The 21,960-nt window shown below is 31.6% G+C and overlaps 1 protein-coding gene across 4 annotated transcripts in view; it reads left to right on the top strand.

Moving 5' to 3' along the window:
• LOC134715488 (probable G-protein coupled receptor 139) overlaps window positions 1-21,960 on the top strand; it is a 94,378-nt gene that overhangs the window by 19,630 nt on the left and 52,788 nt on the right. Inside the window, exon 1 of one of the 4 annotated variants that reach the window (XM_063577690.1) lies at window positions 13,022-13,148. The exons of 2 other annotated variants lie outside the window; for them this stretch is intronic. The gene's annotated coding sequence lies outside the window, so the exon portion shown is untranslated. Of the gene's footprint in view, window positions 1-13,021; window positions 13,149-15,030; window positions 15,141-21,960 lie in introns of those variants that run through there. One more of the 4 variants, XM_063577694.1, reaches the window with a different exon arrangement.

Raw genomic sequence — 21,960 nt, 5'->3', positions numbered from 1 at the left:
GTGATTTTTTGGAGCACCGTGCTCAATCTTTACCCTTTATTCTAAAATCCTTCTGTCAACTTAGCTTAACTACTCTTGAACAATGTATGCAATGATTTGTTTTGTCTATCAATGTTCACATAACAATTAAAAAGTTTAGATTAACGAAGTAACATGCGAATGTGTTGTTCGATTGCTTTCCATTGAATTTTCAATTCCATTTATTCGACACTGGATGTTACAACAAGCTACGAACAATCACTAGTTTTATTTATTCGGTATGAATATGTTTTATACACAATTTTAAAAAATGTGTTTAAACTTTTATATTATAGTATATTCAAACTAAAAATACAAGACTGATCTTTTTATATCAATTTTTCGATGGAAATTTTTTGTTGGTTTTTCTCTTTGAGAAACGAGGACAAGGAGCGTACTTACCTGGTATACATTGATCCAATTAAAGTTTTGTTATGCTATAAATCAAGAATATATGACTTGAACTACTTGAGATTACGGAAACTACAGCAATTTGTTTTGTATTTAAGACATTCACTTCCGTCTTCAAACATCACTGGTCTTGTTGAGACATTCGTTCTTACTTATCATATGTCTAAACATTTTATAAACTTAGACATGTTTACAAACGTATAAAACTTTCAGAGCATTAAAACCAAATAATAGAACAATCAAGTTCAAAATTCCATGATGGAAATGCAACCTTAGTGTTGGTTCAAGTATATTAGTTAAAAACAATAAATTTTCAAATTACGAGGCAGTAACTGAATACTAGGAGTCGGCGCATTGTGTCATCTGGGAATGACACCAGCAGCACCGTCGATCCGGTGGTAGTATTTAAAAAAATATAATATCGATTCTCTTGCACCCTTAACTGATCTTAACTTGTTTTAGAACAACTTTCATTCGCTATGCTGTATAGACAAAAAAATCTTGCAATTCACTTAAATACAACATTTCATAGAGACATTAATTGTTTCAAGAAACTTCACATTTAACAATTGGAATTTTGTTAAAAAAATATATATTCCATGCAAGAAATCTAACTTTATATATATTTACCAAAAAGCTCGCGGGTATAAAAAATTGAACATTTGTTTTTTCATTACAAATTTTATTTATTACACTATTAGTTATTACTTCATAATATGGTACAAAAATCACCTGGACAAATCGATTTGGTTTGGCCACAGATGACTTTAAAAATGTTTATATCATTGAAAACGCCCCAAATTATCTCCCTTTGGTGCAAAAATGTTTGTTTTTTTTCGTTTAAATTGAAATATCTTTTTTAACTCATCGGTGACATATATTTTTTATTATTGTTTTCAAACAGGCTGTACGGAAACTAAATAATTGTAAAATTAAAGCGATTTCTGTAATTTAGTTCTTTTTTTATTTCGATATTACCAATATTTCTCCTATTAGTTCAACAGAAAAAAAGGGCATTAACAAAAATGTATGCTTCTTTCGAAGGCAGATTGTGAGCTTAAATGAACTCACCATTCAAGTCAGATGTAAATAAATTGAACAATTATAGCTCAAAGTACGACATGCAACAAAATGAACAATTATAGCTCAAAGTACGACATGCAACACGGAGCATTGGCTCACAACTAACAACAAGCTTTCATTGGCCCCAAAATGATTAGTGTAAAACAATTCAAACAGGACAGTTCTAATCTATATAAAAAACGAGAAAATTATTATGAACCACACCAACAAACGACAACCACATGAACAACAGGTTGGTGCATACAAATGCAGCGGGTTTAAACGAATACATATATCACATCCTAATATTTACGGTAATGTTGTTTATAGATCCAGTACATAAAGATGAATTCATTGATCAATTAAAAATCGTAGTAAGATATCTGTAAGATTGTTTTATCGTTAATAAAACTGATTTTGATTTTAATTAGATAAATTAAAACATAATTAAAAACTGTATTGATTTACTTTTATTAAACTTATGGTTTTACATGATGTAGATACTATGTACTTATATTTTTGCATTGTACAATGTCTTGCCTTTCCCATACTGTTTGTGAGGTCTTTACACTAAACTTCTTGGATGTATACTGATTGATACTTTAGTCGAGAGAACATGGTTTGTATACTAGTTGTAATGACCTTTGATTAGTACTCCTTGAACGATACCTTTTGTCTTTATGGTAATTGTACTGTCTATGTTACTAATGAAACTGGTGAGTGACACAATTTGTCTGCGTTATTATACCACATCTCCTTATTTGTATATATGTTCCGGACCATATGAGTATTTGGACCATACGCGTATGGTCATGACCATATGGGTATATACTCATATGGTCCGACCATACGCGTATGGTCCGACCGTACGCGTATGGTCGGGGTAATTAACAGGTTTACTTCTAGTTGTCATATCATTATTAAAACGACACTACCAAAGGTAATTTTATTATAGATCTATACAAAATTTAATATTAACAAGATTAACAAAATGAAATAAGCAGTTTCACACAGTAAATTTCATCACTAGTCAAAACTACAGTAAAAACATTTTTTTTTTTTCATTTTTCGATGTATTATTATGAGTGAATGGCAAAATGTCGACCTGGGAAGATAACTTCCAAACATATCTTAATGAACTGTTACACAAGAAATCAATTGTTTTACTGAAAACTGACGTAATAGTTGACAAGATAAAGAGTCTAATAATTTGCTTACTTTTGAAACTTTATATAATTAGCATTTATTTAGCAGTGCAATATTCAGAATGTGTATACTAATACGTGTTTTTGTTGTTAAAAAATGAATGACGTAACCGGCAAGGACCCTAGTTTAATTTTCTATGTTGTCTGGTGATATCTAGTGCACTTCAGTCGTGTTACGATATTGGAGATCTAGAGCTTTTTAAAAACATCGTAGACACATCGGAATGACCCAGTACCCAAGAAAAGCTATGGTACCGTATGGAATAAATGTCACTCTACGCATACAAGCAAGAATACCATAAGCGATGAAAAGAAGATTTGGCATAATTATTTAGTGCTATTTGAATTGTAAATAATACTATTGCATGTAGAAATCATTGTTTTTATAAAGTTTTCTAATGCATATTATTGAAAAACAAATACCTATATGGTCCAAATACTCATATGGTCCGGCCCGTTAATGACCAAACGAGTATCATACTCATATGGTCCGACCATACGCGTACGGTCGGACCATACGCGTATGGTCGGACCATATGAATATACGCATATGGTCATGACCATACGCGTATGGTCCAAATACTCAATATCCTACACATGTTCCCAGAAAGAGCACATTATAATGTTTTAATTGGATAAAATAATAGAAAAATAACACATTCTGATTAAAATCGTTAGCCCAGAAATAATAACAATTTTCAACTCAACCTGTAATTAGCCATCACATTAAAGTGATTGATTTATGCATATTTAATTATGATCAATGTAACCTATTTCCGTTCATGTGAGGTTTACAAGATATCAAGGTAGTTTATATTATGAAATTAACTAACATTACCATATTGAGAACGGTCCATTAGGTACTTCATAATCAGTTAGAAATGCCTATACACTCTAAACCAATGTTAAATATTTGTTATTTATGATATATGTTTGTTGACAAATTCCAAGAAATTGGTTTATGCTTTAGTCCAGAAAAGAAAAACACGACGTTTCATTGCACAATTTTACAGTCATATTATTGGGTTTTTATCGCCAACAGCTTTGAATTTACCAAAGATATAATGGGTTTGTGCTCTGACTTATATGTATAATTATAGCTTGTAGAGGAAAACGATTGTTTGCTTTAATTTGTAGACATCAAGTGCGAACACATTATTGTTTTTCAATTAAAAATATTGACTGCTTTTTTTTATTCAAAAAAGCAAAATTACGCAAATTATGTTGTTTTTAATTCGCCCTGTTTTCTAAATAAATTTTTCCGTTCACAACTCTTCAATTTGTGCTTATATATAATAGCATGTTTCTCTATGCAAAAAAGGGAGGTATTAAAGGTATGTTTTTGAGTGAAGTACAAAATATAAAATAAGAACTCAAAGTTGACTTCAATTTTGACATTTTTGCCTATACTATGTTTGTTTGTTTTGTTCACACATTGTGTTTTATATGATGCAATTATATGCAACTTTCATACTAGTGAGAGGTTAAGCTAGCTATAAAGCATATCTAATTCGCTAGTTTTTACTGAAGAAAATTGAGTGCCGAATAGATTCTTTATTAGATAACTAAATTACATTACGGTGTTCTCCATTACAAATCATATGATGATATACAAAACAACATTTCAAAATTTCACAAGTTATATATACATGTATAGATATAATAATATAATTGTTACCATATTTTTAAGAATTGTTTCTTATTTCTAACGCATCTCTAATAAATTTGTATAAATAATTACGTTCAGTAATAATTTGTGTATTAAAAAAGTTTAGAAATTGAAAAATATTTCTTCAATACTGGTTACCAAATTACAAGAAATGTTTGAAGCAAGCAACGGCATAAAACTTGATCTACCAAACGCAGAATACAAAAAATAGTGAACTTTGTCATTACGATTTGGGAAGTTGTGGCGCTTAAGCGATAGGGGGAGGCGTCATATGACAGTTGTTTTCCATTTGGTTGATGTGTTTGGGCTTTTGATTTTGCCATTTGATAAATGACTTTCAATTTTGGATTTTCCTTGGATTTCAATATTTTTGTTCTTTTAATTTTTACGGTGTGGAACTGAATTTATTCGGGTTGCATGTCTATTATAATTGATTTATTTATTGGTGTTCGCATCACAGCCGACAAATGTTGTTTATTGTTTATTGACCGATTTGGAATAAAATTTTAATAAAATAATTGCCTTTAAAAATTTCTTCATACGATCATTACTATATACATATCAAGTTCATAAGCATTTCAATTCAAATTTCAAACAAATGATTATTTCTCTATTGAGAAATAAAGTGTATGTTATTATAGACCATGTGTAAATTCAATTTCCGGAACAATACAAACATGCTCTGGGTGGAATTATTTATGTATTTCTACAAATTGAATTCTGGATAGGATCATTGTTTTATTGTCAATATTATGCATTTTATGTTTAAACTATTTTTACAGCCACTTTTATCTTACGAAATTAGTTAATTGCAAAAACTCTATCTATTTATCGTTACAGAATTTTCAAAACAGATTAAACGTACGTATATGGTTTGTGTAGGCGTTCGTTTTTATACATTTGGTCGTTCTTTTTTAAGGTCTAAGATTTAAATGGTCAACAAACCCAAGTTAAGTAGAATTGACGTTTAAAATGCGACTGTTGAATATAACGGCGATGAACACCATCTTGTAAAACACATACCCTATGTACAATTTTCAGTGAATTGTCAAACTTTGTTGCTTGTCGATGGTGGTCTAGTACCAAACTGTCCTAATTTCATACATTTTGACTAGTATTTTTCCGTATCTAAAGGAGTGTATGATAGGAAAGGGCAGAAATTTTGCCACGCAAGACTTTCCATAAAGAGTTTCGAACGATTTTTAAACGTGCAAAGAGCGAAAACCATACAAAATTAGCGCCCACGTACTAAAATGACTACACGTAATACCTTCTACACATCCAAACAGACTCACTCCTTGTCATGATCCTGCTTATACCCCGGATACTTTAGAAATAAAGATAGGCATGTAGACTTCTTAACAATGATCTACACAAATATTATTTGCCAAATGTATTAGAAATTGTTGAATATACGAGGAAATTCAATGGTACATGTATCTTTCGTTTTGTATACAATCACAAAAGTTATCAAAGGTACCAGGCTTAAAATTTCATACGCCAGACGCGCGTTTCTCCTATATTTTAGTAAGACTCATCAGTGACGCTCTGGTCAAAATAGTTATAAAGCCAAACAAGTACAAAGTTAAAGAGCTTTAGTACCCTAAATGCCCAAAAGTTGTACCAAATGCGGCAAAGGTAATCTATGCCTGGGATAAGAAAATTCTTAGTTTTTCGAAAAATTCATACTTTTGTAAACTGGAAATTTATAAAAATAACCATATAATTGATATTCATGTCAACACCGAAGTGCTGAATACTGGGCTGGTGATACCCTCGGGGACGAAACGTCCACCAGCAGTGTCATCGACCCAGTGGTGAAAATAGTAATTAAAGGTACCAGGCTTAAAATTTCATACGCCACACACCATACTCTAACAATAATACCCCTATCAAAATTTGTTAATTGTCAGACAACGTTACATGATAAAACAGAAATTCTAATTGGCTATAACGAAATCACACCCATCCTTTGTAAAAACTAAATTAGATCGGAACGTTAACCATCCGGATTTATTACAAGTGCATAGAAAGTAAGGGCTACGGATAAGCCGTCAAAACGTATGGCTATGTCCTGCTGCTCTCCTTTCAATTAAAAAAACCAGATCCTACACCTGTTTATCAATACAGGTACATATTCACAGTATTTTCTTTCTTCAAATAAATTTCGCTGAAGCGGATTTTCCGGTTTGGTATTTTTCTCGTTGAAGTTTGCCCTCTCAACAGCAGTGTATAATTGTCAAACATATATACGCTATAGTCGCTTGTATCTGAGACTACTATAACACACTATAGTAGTCTCAGCTTGTATGACCTTTTTTTCGATTGCATACCCGATCAGAGATAATTAGTTTTGTGTTTGTTGTTTAACCCTACTTTGAATTTTAAAAATTCTGTTTTTATTTTTCAAAATATACATTGCTTTAAAACAAATCAAGCATACTTTAAAAAGCCGTTTTCAGATATTATGACCCTTTCACCGAATTTCTGACATGTCAATCACACCAATGTATGGCCTAGTATTCAGGTATACATGTACCATTAATTCAAGGTTATAGTTTGAATATTGAGGGTAGCATGACATTTTGTACTATTGTGGTTGTCCGGAACAACATCAAAGACCTCGATGAAAAATACATGTTGTGTCAATTTGTTGCAAAGTAATTAATTTGCATCAATTTGTTTACAAAGCACATAATTTATTACTTATATCTTTTTTTATATCCACAGTTGCACACATCTTAAAACCATAAATAAGGTAAATTGTCCCATAAAATGATATACAATGTTTAAACTGTAGTATAATAAAGCTGTACCTAAACACTTTTGTCACCAAGATATATTTGTTTTAAATAATTGATTAGTGCATCGGACTACTAACACAAAGGTTCCTGGTTCGATTCCCGTTCCGGGATGAACATCTCACGGTCTCGGTTTTGGCTCTCCCTTGACACCATTTGCGAGTATGGTCTTGAGGAAACGAGGATAGTCCGTCGGAAGGGGACGATAAATGGCTGACCCGTGTTAAGAGAGAGCCATATATCTTGCACGTTAAAGACACCCTTGTAGATTTCGACAAAGAGAAATTAAAGCCGCTACAAGGCAACACTCGCACCCGCAAAGTGGAAAGGAATTAATATAAGTTGCAAAACTTGTTTCCCCATCCACTATAAGTAAATATGTTTAAATATGTTTAAACTAAATAATGCTCATGTAACAATTTGATACTTAAGGCTACATATGTATATGCATTTGTATTTTATTAGTGATATTCAGGATGGTAAAGTTGTATTTAACACTGCGTAAAAGCTTTTTTTCAGGTCTAAGTGTTATTACTTACGTCCAGTGCCAAATGTTGCAGAAAATAAGACGAGAACAATTTATTATGCATATTGATGTATTATGAAAACAATCAAACAAGAGAGTTGTGTCATTAGGAGGGTCTACAACTTACTTGGACTCTCATCGAAAATAAGGGAATGTTTGGAAGAATCAGCACGACTTTTAGATAATTTTCTGGTACTTTAGTACTCGATTTCTCATGTAGCATCTCTTTGTTTTGTACTTTTTGTACTAAACATTTGCACGAAGACACGAAAAACTTTTGTGCGTTGAATGAGTTTTAAACAGACAGTTGGTATTTCAATGGAGGCATATTTGGAAGCTGACTCCTACCAGCCAATTTGTTCTTGCTTTTCTATTGGGGGTTTTATTTAAAATGTTGTTTGATTGTTGTTTGCTTGGACGATTGAGAACATTTAACTGATGATTTCAGCTTTCAAATTGTTAACTTTCCATTTCTAAGCAGCAAAATTCCAGCAGCACTAGCAAACTTATTTCTTCTTGATATGAAACTCCAGTGCGTGCGTTTCCTATCGTGATATCTACTTAAACAATGCCGTTTTCATGCGAAATCACATAATGCAGTTGAGCAAACAAATGTAATATATCAGTTAAATAACAATTTAATTCTGATGTTTTTTTCTGAATTGGTTTCAGAACATAATTTTTATTGAAATAAAGATTATAACACTAATCAAACGTTTGAATCGATTTGACCAAAGAATGTGTCCTAGAAGACAGATTTATTCCTTCCTGGCGTTTGTATATATGTCATTTGGGAACTGGCTAGCAGACGTGATGTCGGTTTTATCCTCCAATGGTTGCGAATGAATTTCTTTCTTTCTATATAACATCTTATTCTTTTTATTTATGTTGACTAGTTAATTGAATTACAGCTATTGTTGACTATCAACGCCTGAAAATGACATGCAATTTGTTTTTTGTTCCTTTTATTAGACTGAAATTGATAACTGATCTCCAATCCTTGAGTAAAATACTTATCAGAAAGACATCTCAAAAGCATTTTATGGAAATTTCAGGGAAATTGCAACATAAATTTGATGCTTTTATTGTAACATGAATATACAAAACCCATAAGGAGTAATTGTTAAACATTGTTAAATGTTTAAAAAGTTACGGTAGAATTAATTTGAAGATTACGACTTCTGATCTAGATAAATGTATGTTCTTTTTTCTCAAAGTAGATCTATCATACAAGGCATCTTTACAATATGTGTTTTTCTTGTCATTACATCTGTTCCACTTTATGGAGTGTTGTAATACAAAAAGCATTATACGTATTATATTGACCATGGCATAGACGCATCAGTATTGACTGGCGTACTCAAATATGGCCATCGAAACTACTCCTGTCAGCAGTAAGACTCGAAAGGCAGTTCGTTTGCTGAGAAGGACTTTAGAATACGCGATCACCTCAAGTGGACATTCATTTTGTCCTGAGTCTATTTTCTTGAAATATTGCCGCTTTGTTTTAGTGACCATGCACACTCTAAAAATACGTATCATTCTGTACCAAATTTGATTTAAAAATCAAACTTGACCACTACAAAACACTGGTTGCTAAAGGTAAAAAAAATTGCCATTGCGAGCAATAGCGGATGTCACCCTGGTCCGCCAAGAGCCAATAAGTGGCTGTCATTTGGATTTTTTAAAATTTAATTAACATATTTACTTCACTATTCATCATTCTGCAAATTTTCAAAAATTTTAAAGCATTTTGAATATTTTCATGTTTGTACTGTTTCTATGGCAACGGCCGCCATTTTGAAAATTATAAAGATGGATGGCAAGTCTTTGCATGCCAAGTAACATTTCAACAAAGTTCATTCATTTTGGAAGACTTTCAATTTTTCACATTATTTCTGTTTCCATGACAACGGCAGCCATCTTGGAAATGCCAACCCCCGATTGCACATCTATAAATGGGGTTTAACATTATGGTAAAGTTCCATCATTATTGGTCCATCCAATTTTGAGGAATAGTCTGGACAAAAAAGTGTGGAATAAATAATTATAAATAAAAAAGAAGAATGGAACAATAACAATATGTCATCGACCTCCGTCAGGGTAACATAAAAGTGTGGAATAAATAATTATAAATTAAAAAAAGAATGGAACAATAACAATATGTCACCCGACCCTCCGTCAGGGTGACATACAAATATCGTATGATTAGAAAACTACAATGATTTTTTTTACATATGAAGTGACTGTATTGCTAAGAAGAAATAATCTGCAACAGTAAACGGACAGGAAAAAGCCCACACATAAGTTAACCAGAGCAAGTAGAAATATACCATTTGATAGCAGCAACTACCTTATACTGAGTGTCTTACAATCATAATCACATACCATAAAGATCCAGACGATATCAAGTAGACACGAACACGTATTTGACGACCTGAATTACTTTCAATTGGCTGTTAGTAATGGTCACGATCAAATCCATTTGTACATTTTTAGAATAATAGTTCTGAAGTAAAACTTATTACTTTATTTGATATGTCTACAAATTCAGAAGTTACAAGATCAAAAATAGGTAACTATTCTTCAACTAAAAATTACATGACATCCAAAATCATCAGACTTTTTACCCGATCGTAAACTTCCCTTTTCTGGATGATGTTACAGTGATTTTTATGGAGGATCTATTAATAACTTTATTTTCGATGGTTTTATTCTATCTGGATTTAAACCTGATATTTACAGAAAAAAATATTTTATACAGCCACCACCATAGCGAGAGTTATGCCCCTTTGCAAATGTTTCTGTTCTATAACATAAGTTTACTCTTATGAAACTTATACACAGTGATCATTACAACAAAGCTCAAACCAAGCACAGTAGCGCAACTTGTACCGTTCTTTAATGATGTCCCTTTATAACGTTATATGCAAGCGGGAGTATGAACTCTGTCTCATGGGCACATTCCCCATTTATTGATTACTGTTCTTACAGTAATTTTGTGTGTCGATGCAATTCCTCTAGTAATAATGTAATAATTAAAGCCAATAAATCCAAAGTTTGAGTTACAGATATTGTGTAATTCCAACGAAACGAAATGCTACCGATATAACTTATCCATTTAGTAAACATTTTATACTTCAACGACGGACATGTTCCCACACCTAGTGACAACTAATTCGACAGATACTACTAAACGTCTCACACAAAAATAAATCTAAATTCTAAATAAACAAGAACTCGAAAATTCAAGCTTTCTGACACGCACAGAATAATGTAGCATTGTTTAACTCTTTCTGTCAATTTTTAACACAGTTGGACTTTGTTATAGGTATATGAACATCTAACGACTTCTTTGTTTGGATGTACAACCCATAGTAAAGATGGGCGTCCGTATGGCTCTTTTGGTTGTATAATTACGGAGCCCGTTTGGAGTAAAAGGATTAAATTCGATACCATGCGCTCCGCACTCGCAAGAACCCTTTTAACAAATTTCAGAGGTGTCGTAAGGTTGTCTGTTGCAAGTCTAAATTTATTTTATTACAAATTTTCTGTTTCATGTTTTCAAAGATTTAGTGAGAAAAAAACTTTTTTTGGTTATGAAATTTTGTAAGTTTCCGTAAGCAATCATCCTTGTTTTCTTCCGGTTGCCTATTTTGGAGATTGTTTTATACACAATCTTAAGTTTCTGTGTTAAAATTACTAATTTATGGACATGATATTTTGTCAGTTTCGTTATGCAATCTTGTTTGTGCTGATGATGAAATTGTTATATTGAACCAAAATATGCTGCTACTCCATCAATTACAAAATTTAAAAAATACCATTTTTTTTAAAGATTTTTAATATGAAAACGATGATTCAAAGTTAACCCAAACTCATCTGCTATCCCCACTTTTAACTTGATAGACTTTTCGTAAATGTATATTTAATATCAGACATGATACTGGACACACATACAGGCATAGGCAAGTAGTTTTTGTTGCAATTTTATTAGAGTTTAAGCCTTTCCGTTATAATTGACCGCACTTTTTACAAGTGTAGAGGGAGCAAGCAAATAATCTCCTGGAAATGACATGTTCTAATTAAATTGCAACTTGTAAACTAATTCAAATTTAGAGAAAATGATGACTTGTATTTTCTACTGATGTTATCAGAAACAGTAAAAAACTGTTTATCTATTAGACATTGAACATTATCTGTAATTGCTTTACAAATTTAGAAATTAAATGTTCAAAAAGCATGCAAAAACGGCATATTTGTGTTTGTCTGTTGCGTGCTGGTTTGTTTTCGATAGCAAAGGCTGCAGTGGTGTTTGTTCATATAATAAATGTAATAATATTTCATCTATGGCGATAAGAAAACAAAACATTCTCTTATTTATACACGCCTTGACATTAACTGTTACATGTTGATATGTTGCTTGAAGCTTTGATACTATCTAGTCGTAACATGCTTTTTCATTTTTTGATGTTTAACAAATGCATGACAGCATCTTGATGTTGACGTGGATTATTCATATCTAAATCAGTGACATTTATTAAGCCTTTAATACGGAGAACTTTTTAGCATGTTTCCTCATTGAAAAGAGGATATAACCATTAAAGTTAGAAAACTCAAACGATATAATATCAACAATAAGAACTAGTCTTAACCTTTGACAAAAGGGTCCATCCTGCATTTAGAGAGGCAACTTTGTCGTAGATTGTTGTTGGAAACAACCATTGCACAACTGCTAAATTGTTTTGTATATGGTTGCATCTGGTTTTAGTAAAGGGGGTTGCAATATAATAGAGCCCGTTCCCTTTATTTATCAAAGAATGTTCACAAGTAACATGTTCATATATAAAATTACAAAGACACAAAGGGCACTTCAGAATATTGTGATGCATTTGCAATTAATAATAGGGAGACTACACAAATCCTTGGTACAAGTACAACAGGGTTTTTGTTTATACCTCCGTATTTTTTGTTTATTATTATTGAAACACCAATCTCAGACATAAGAAATAATCTCGATGGATTTCTCTAAATTTTCTAGAAAACTAATCATTATAGTCGTGTTTTTATGTCATGTATACATCGTGAACCCAACAATATAATTAAAATAAATGAAAATTAATTCTCTTACATAATTTTGATTTGCAAAATTATCACGTTAATGTAATGTTGTCATTTCTTTATATAATTAAATTAATGGTTTTCATGTCTTACTTTGAATTAATCGAATGCTTACGTAATGTTAATCTGTGCCATATCGGAATTTTATATCATTTTAAGCAGAAATAATTTGATCCCACTCGTCTACATCAATGCCTATATTGTGAAGTAAACTAAGGGTCAAGTGTTATAGATGTTATATTTAACTTTAATCCCTCTTGATATTTCCGGTTAATTGAAAATTTGATTTTTTACTGTAAAGAATATTTTGTAGTGACATATTTTCTCCAAAAAAGGTAAGAACAGTTATGTAATATCATTCCAAAAATAATCAACAGTGGAATAAATTAACACAGCCTATTTTAAATATCCCTTTGCTGTGTAAAAAAACCATGTTCAACTATTCTATCCTTTATATGGGAATTTTCCGTCATAAACTTATGTATGTAATCCTGGAAGATCCGGACATTTTTATTTTAAAACTGCCTTTTATAAGCATTTGACTACAGTAACTATAGAAAAATATTATCAAGCTTGCAACTATATCTAGCTGAAGTATACTTTTTTGGATCGAATTTTGGAGCTCTCATAACCCTCCTTCTTTGGAAAATATAACTTTTGATATTCTGCTACTTGTTCTATACCATTAATCGTGAACTTTTAGTCCTCTTAGAGGGATGGGGGGAATCACACGTCATGTTTTTTTCTCACGAAGTTAAATTCATTAAAATGAATCTTTGATGAATTTATGTTCAGATATGTTCTGTAGCTTTGATCGTTCCAATGAAAAATACATAGACATGCAATTTCAATTCATCATACTCAATATTCCTTTGTACTTCTCCTGCATATGTTTTAAATCAGATCTGAAGGCTTGTTGTCTGTTTTGGAATATACTTTATGCATATTAAAGACAACACAAATTAGCCATCAATCTTACAGGTATGCATATGATCTGCAAAGTGGGTTGACAGAAAAAGAAATTTTGGCTACAACTGGAAAATAAAAGTGGTTGCAACTCTCCACCTACAGACCAATTATAGGTGTTTTTTTTAACGTGCAGATACTGTGTTACACTTTTAAAATGTTCCCTCAACAATGCGTTTACTGTTACTGATCATGGCTGCGTATTTCCATACTGAAGAGCCAAACAAATGACCCCTTTAAACATAGGTGTATAATTTCTAATGGCCATAATTCTTTAGCCCAGCAAGCCTTTGGTGTGATCTTGATTAATCGGTTGTATGACAAACATCCAGTACCAAGTTGCAAAGTATCTTAAAAACCAGATTAGACCTATTATTTATAGGTTTCGATTGCGAAATCGATGAACAAACGTGAAAAAAGACTACTTATTATAAAAGTCGGACATAAATGCAGGATTCCCATTAATTATCATAGTTCTGATAATTCCAGTTTTGGGTTTTTCACCAGACTGTTTGTTACCGCTTTCTAAGATCATGAAGTTTATAGAGTGGCTGTTTCTCGCCTCTTGCATCGCGTTGCGAGTGCTGTATGCAAAGCAGGAAACGCTTACCATGTAGACGTACCTATAGTCTCGATCCTTTTTGGATTTCATGTGATTCCCTCAGTTTTTGTTTGTTACATTGGTTTTTCTTCGTAATTGAATTATGAGACTTAAACATTGGTTAACTACTGACCATGTTGTCTTAAATGCGTCCTAATATTATTGGTAGAGGTCAATTCCGTACATCGCTCCATTTACACTTGTCAAACATAATCACAAATTAATGTGCACTTTTTTTATATAGTGTAATTTTTCATCTATACCCTGCCCTATTGCTTATTATGTTGATTCAGACATTTTATCCCAAATACCTTCTGTGATGTTTAGAATTGGTATAGTCTATCTATAGGCATACATTATTCAGAAACTAATTGATTGAGGACTTAAATCTCAATTGAGTGGCGGATCTATTTCCTTTACATGTTTAAACACGGAACAAATTTTACATATTTATAAATTACAAGTACAAATGTATCAAATCGGTTAATGACAACTATGACAAATGGTGAATTGTAGCGCCAATTTTAGCATTGCAGACGACCACTAAATCTATATTTATCTTGCATTAATTTCTTTTGATTGGTTCAAAAAGCATGTTAAGAAATTTTTATTTGATGCTTAAAGAATGTGAGAGCACCTTTTGATTTTATCGACATTATACTTAACGAATAGGTGGAGAAGTTTTAAGAAAAATGATTTAGATAAAAGGATTTTTACTGGTGATTCAGCTTCACTAGACTTTATGAATCAATTGCACCATGTGAGTTTGATTTTATGTCTTTAATCCTTATATATTTATTATTAATACATCCAATATATTCAGAAAACTATGCGTGTGATAACCGTATCCCTAAATCATATTATTTATAAGATGAATTTCTTTTCTATGTATTTCATATATTTACTTGGGCATTATTATATAAATGATGCTATGTTTTGTAAATATACAATTTTGAGTTATATTTTTTGCAAAGCAGGGTTTATACCTGCACTTTTTCTCGGTATTTAAAAAGTATACTTTTTTTAATAAAAGCTTTATATTCACTCGCTGTCATTCACATTTTCATAACATTTAAGTTGATATAATTGTACATATACTTTTTTAATACAATCTTTTACTTTCGTTTAAAAGTCAGCGTTCGGTGATCATTAAGGTAGATATGACATCTATAGACACTTAGGACAGAATAGAGGCTCCACGGTGCCTTATTGCTAACGTATCTATTCCTAAAAAGAACTTTACGTCAATACTCTAAATATGATCGATTGATTGTTGGTTGTTTAACGTCTAGTGGCAATCATGTTGTGCATGTTTAGGTCTGGAAACTTTGGACTGTTACTGGGAAATGAGGGTATATTGGATAAGGACATACATTCTCCTTTGCAACATACCAACTACTGCCTCTCAAGTAGTTGTTGCAAGGGTTCTTGACGTTCAAAGAGCGTGTCACCCACTTTCAACGAGGTATTGGATTTAACGTCCACATTCCAACCAGAATGACATGACTTTGAACTTGTATATCCTGAAAAGCCATACGACGCCCCATCGGTTTTACTGTTGGTCGGAAGGAGACATAAGTGACCCAAGTCACCCTTACTAATATTAAATTCCTTTTTAAAATTTGGTTTCAACATTTTCCATTTCACGCATTTTGGGGAAAAGTAGTATTTTTGATATCACGATGATTTTAAGAAAGACAAAAAACTTTTTATGTAATGGTTAGTCTTCTTTTTTTTTAATTATATATAAATGTGGAGATGAGCTATGGGTATGATTGCCAATGAGGCAACTTTCAACCATAATTCATTTTTCGTAACTGGGTTGAGCTTTAATGAATTTCAAACGAAACTGAAGGGGAGTAGCAATGCACAAACATATTGCCATAAAGTGATTAGTGATGATTAAAAGCATATGACAAGACAATTGATACACAGTTAAGGGCTATTTGCATTTTATTGTGGCTTTGAAGTTCAACACACATAATCGGGTAAACAATTTATGGAAAAGGCTAACGTGTTTCCTAGTTTTAGAAAAATGCTAATTTTTCACGTTTACGTCGATTTTGAACGATTTTGACTTATATTTTATAAAGCATTTATCATTTATGATGTTCACATTAAGCAAGGTTATTCTGCCAAACTGATGTGAACATATTAATTTTTATTGGATATAAAGATTTTGGTTGATGTTTATATGCTAGTGAACCTTATGCACTTTAATAAATAGGATCTGGTACTCTCATCATTAGAGTAATGGATAAACCAATACAACACTGAATCATGTAATGAAACAAAAGAGTGCACTTTCTACGCAACGATGAGCATAAAGACGATACGTTCAACATATTCTTGTCGTTCGGAATCTGTGGTGTTTGCTAATAGATCCTTTTTTATGATTTGATGCACATTGTTCTTTCTGTGCTTTCTCTAATTGTTCTTATGAATACGTTAGTGCTTTCTGTTTATTTCATTGTTCTAAGGAAACATTTTGTCATCTGTTTCGATAGTCTTTCCCTTTAACGATAATCACTATTGAAATAAAATAAAAATCAGTTAAAATTATCTTATAATTCAACCAGGTTCATTAACAAAATATATAATTCATATACGGTGTCGTGCGAATTTTGACTCGACCTTCTCTTAATTGAAATCGAATACAAACACTATCTAGTTACGTATAAGAACATTTGAAGAAACAACACATAAAAAAACTATGACTCTGACACGACATACACATTTGAAGAATGTTAATCTTGCTACTATTGTTGGGTTGTTTTTGTTTTTTTTGGGGGGGGGGGGGTAAGTTAATGCATTTTTTGCCATTTTTAGTGATTTTGTTTAATGACATTTTGCTAAATACGAAGACTTTGATTCCGTCAAAAGCGCTTTTTTGTATTAGCCTCCATCAAGAACGCTCGACCCTTAAAATGAAAGCCTACTGTAGGATGCATAGAAGCTGGGATCAGTGAAAAACTATGTGATATGAAAGGGTCTTGAGTGAATGGCCAAATCTATTTAAGGTCAACTGTCAATGGTGACTTTGGAACCTAATTTTATTTATAATTTCCGAATTTTATCAACTGAGAATTAAAGGGAGGTTTGTCTTCAAATGAACTAAATCTTTATCATGAAGTCATTGTGTACTTGTGTTACTTGTCAGCATTTGGTGAAGATGAATTGGACGAGAAATTTTATAATAACATACTTAGTCTCTGTTTTCTTGGAATTCTTTTAATAACATGTACTCTTTTCGCGCCCATCTACCCATCACGCTGTAATATTGGAAACTTTATGAAATTTCTACTTGTACATTTGTACTTGGCCTATAACGCCATCTTTGGAAGATGGAATCTGATTCCAATTATCGGAAAAACATGTCTTGTACCTAAGAAGTATGTTCCAATAAACAGGAAACCAATATAAAAAACACCTGTCAAGTACCTTTTCATATCCATCGTATAATAAGTATATATAACATTGTATTATTGTTTAATCGATAATAATATGTCATTTTCAAAATTTGTTTGAATCTGAAAGGTGTATAATGGGGAAATATTTTTAGAAACAGTTCAAATTTCGCAACGAATCGATCTCTTGTAGATGCTCGGCTGTACCTTTTCATGTTTAACGTCCACCATATATACGAAATAATAAAATACGAGTTTGTGCTAAAGAATTGCTATAGTAAAATTTAGGAAAACAGAACAAACAAAAACTATAAATCTCCATTGTTGTAAAATATTAAATGGAGGAGCACACACAACCTGGATCAAAATCCAGAAATCAAGAATCGGAAATCTTTTAATCAGAGAAACAACTGACTAAAACTAAAAAAAAAATCCGTTATAACAATAATAACTCATCAATAACACAACAGGTAAAAAAACTATGTTATCAACCAAATCGGTTGCTTTCAAAGCAAAACTCAAAAATTCAACATGAACTGATGATTACCTCTTGTATTCCTGCTTCACTGGTTACTCTGTGATACTCATGTCAAACGTACTTTACCTAAAATCCCTTTTCTTCATTAAGATATTTTCTTTGATGTATTAGACGTATATGCATATAGTTATTTGTATTTCCTTATTAGAAATAGAAAAGAGAAAATTCAAGTTTAATAGGGAAAAAAACAGTGCAAAAATATTTTTTAAGTTTAACGTCACTATATAATCTTTAAAGCGAATTTTATAGGTTTTAACATCACGCTTACAATATCTAGGGGTTAAAAACTTTATACCGCCATAAATTAAATTGACTTATAAAAGTAATTCATCAATTGAAAAATATTTAAACTGCTTATCAGTTTCTATGCTAAATATATTGCAAGAAGAAAACTTTTATGTTAGATACAAAATGACATTTATATTGAAAGCTGTCTTGTCACTTTATTATGTACGATATTGTGTTACTTGCATATTATATACCCCAGGGATTTTAATTTATATCTAACATTTTTCTTTTTCTAAGTTTATGTAGGGTTTGGGGATGTGTACGCTTTGTTTGTGTCTATTTTTGATAAATTGCGGTCATGCACATTGTCAATTATTTTAACAGGTTTGTATCTCATTACAGGTGCTCTGGTATTTTCATTCATTTACAATGTTTACAATCGATTGCCACGAGACATTCTTGTCACTAAACTTGTGTTTGAAGCGCAGGTATACTTTATCAAAAGTGACAATTGAGGAAAAGCAAATAATATTTCCCATTCCAATTGATTAATATATTTTCTTTCTACTGAATCATATGACATATTAGATAAATTGAGAACAGACCGATTACGTTTTATTTAAAAAAAAAATCTCAGTAATAAAATTAAGAATGGAAAAAATGAATGTGTCAAAGAGACAAAAACCTGATCAAAGGACAGAAAAAAGCCAAAGTCCACCAATGGGTCTTCAAAATGGCGAGAAATTTCGCACCCGGAGGCGGGTTCAGCTGGTCCCTAAATATTGTCCTAAGTCGAAAAATGTAAAAATAGTCGGACAAAAGGTCAAAATCATTAACATTTTACTGACTGTTAGTTAATTTATGGTAGATGGAAAGGGAATTGAAATCAATTTAATCTTTACATATGTGATTTTAGAAGTTTTGAAAACTATTTGAAAGTATGCAGTTCAGACACGATCGTACTGAAACAATATGTAAGCACGGGTAAAGATTTTTTTTCAATCTCACTACTTGAGAAAACATTAAAATTATTATTATTACAAAAAGAAGTGATCACCAATTAATTCGTAAATTATTGCAACAAAAATCGGAAACTTGTCAAAACGTTTTTTGTGTTTTTATGGAACTAGTTATGGATGGTATCATGGTATTGAGTGAATAGAACGTCACCGGTATTAGAAAATCTGAAAGTAAAAATTAATGATAAAAGAAATGTACTAGTATATTAGATGTTCCTAATATGATGAGAAGATCAGGTAGGGGACACACTAGGTACTTACAGTAAACCCTGTCTGTTGGTTTTTCAATTTCTAAATAGGATAAGAAAACTAACTGGTATCGGCGTTGAGAATTTTTATTAGAATATAATCTGTTTTTTGCATTTAACATTCTTATTGAAGACAAATGCTGAAACAGATTGTTAAAACAGAAAATGTAGACGAACTTTAAATTTCGAAAAGAGTACTGGTGTACTGCATTGTAGTGTAGTCAAAGTTTTGTGTTGATGTAAAGTAATTGTGGTTGTGATTGAAAGCATTTATATATATCTTTAGAACGATACTATATATATATATATGTGTGTTTGTTCAAAGTGTTATGAAGATGGGAGGGTTTTTGACGAACATCGACAAAATGCCGCTTTGTGAAGTTAAATCTTTAAACGGATTCTTGTAATCAGACATAAAGAAGGAATGTCGACACTCTCCTCTATGATATTTAAAATAACCAAACTATTTCTGATTTGCTTTAAGTCTAAGGATTTATAAGTGAGTGTATACGTATATATACGAACAATTTACATGTATTGGGGATTTAATGTTACCAAACAAAAACTAAGCAAAGATATTAAGACATGACACCTACATTGCTATAGAGGGCGGTTTTCAGCCAGAACAATAAACTTTAAGCATTCCCATTTGAACAGTATTGCTCATTAAAGAATGCATCATTACACAGCCTAGGAGACGCTCCACTTTGTCTATAATGTTGAATGCCGGATTAGAAGTCCAGGTGGTCATTTAGGAAACCAAGTCCACCTTAAGGCAATCTTAATATTTTCAGTCGATGAGATGGTTTGTGCTATAATTTAGGCTCAACAATTGATCAAAACAGCATAAATAGAAATATCTAATAAAAAAAAAGCAAAGCAAATAGAAATGGAAAATTGAGTGACTTGAATGCCAGTATTTTTTTCGATTGAAAAATATTATTTTGGACTGCAAGATTTTGACCCCAACTTAACTGGGAAATTGCAATCATTAATTAAAGAAATTACTATATCAACCTTCCTAATCATCTCTAAGGGCCTATGGTTTTAGTTTACAATTAAATCTAAGATTTTTATCACCTAAGTCGTTATCTGTTTCTTCACTGTCTTCCTTGTCCAATTCTTAAAGGAATAACTTTGCACATGTCCATTTCTAATTGTTTCTTGGCTCAGATCATATCAACTTTCGTCTTTCAGTTTAACACACCCGATTACTTGACCTCTTTTTTCTACCACGAAATGTATTTTTTCATTACCATTACCATCAACGATAGTTGGTTACTAGTATTCTTTTTGTCATTTTTCTATTTCGTTACAGCTTTAATTTGTTGTGCTCACACATTGTTGTCAAACATTGTTGTCAATACGATGGAATTCTTTAAGACTGGCATACAAGTTAGAGGTAGCTAGCTTTAAAACTAAGTTTAATCCACCATTTTCTACACAATGAAATAACTGTACCAAGTCAGGAATATGAAAGTAGTTTTCATTTTAGTGTCATTTTATTGTTGTTTTTTTTTACAATTATACTATTGATTGATTGACTGATTGATTGATTGATTGATTGATTGATTGATTGATTGATTGATTGATTGATTGTTTGAATGATTGAGTGAGTGAAGGAATGTTGATGTTAATTTGCCATGTTGTGGCACTCAGTTTTAATTGGTGGAGAAAGTGCTCGGAAACCATACTTCTTGATATCTGTTCATTAGAAGGTGCATGACGTAGAACATTTTGAAAGCAGGATACATCGCGCCTTGAAGTTATACATCCCTTTTATAATCACAAATTGTTAATATCGTGTAATTTTGTTTTTGTTTTTAATGATTAAAGACTTGTTTATTCTTTATAATCATTTTTAAAGTGAAAACTTTGTTACATTTTTGTTTGATAATTGAATGTGAAACCACACAAACGTACTTAAAGAACGTGGAATCGATCAATGAAAGATTTAAATTTGATTAACTTTCATTTCCAAATGCAATTCAATAAAAGATAAAAGTTTTATCCGGAAAAGTCTTTACTTCTTGATATGTTTTGCTTCTTAAATTACAAAAAAAAATAATTTACAACTGATTGAAAAACGTGAAGTCCATAAAAAATGACATAATCATTCGCTAATAATCAACGGGACAAT

This window comes from Mytilus trossulus, chromosome 4 (genome assembly GCF_036588685.1).
Source record: "Mytilus trossulus isolate FHL-02 chromosome 4, PNRI_Mtr1.1.1.hap1, whole genome shotgun sequence".
In the NCBI taxonomy this organism is placed as follows: domain Eukaryota; kingdom Metazoa; phylum Mollusca; class Bivalvia; order Mytilida; family Mytilidae; genus Mytilus; species Mytilus trossulus.
Note: the sequence above shows the minus strand (reverse complement) of the source record. Positions and strands in the feature narration are given on the sequence as shown.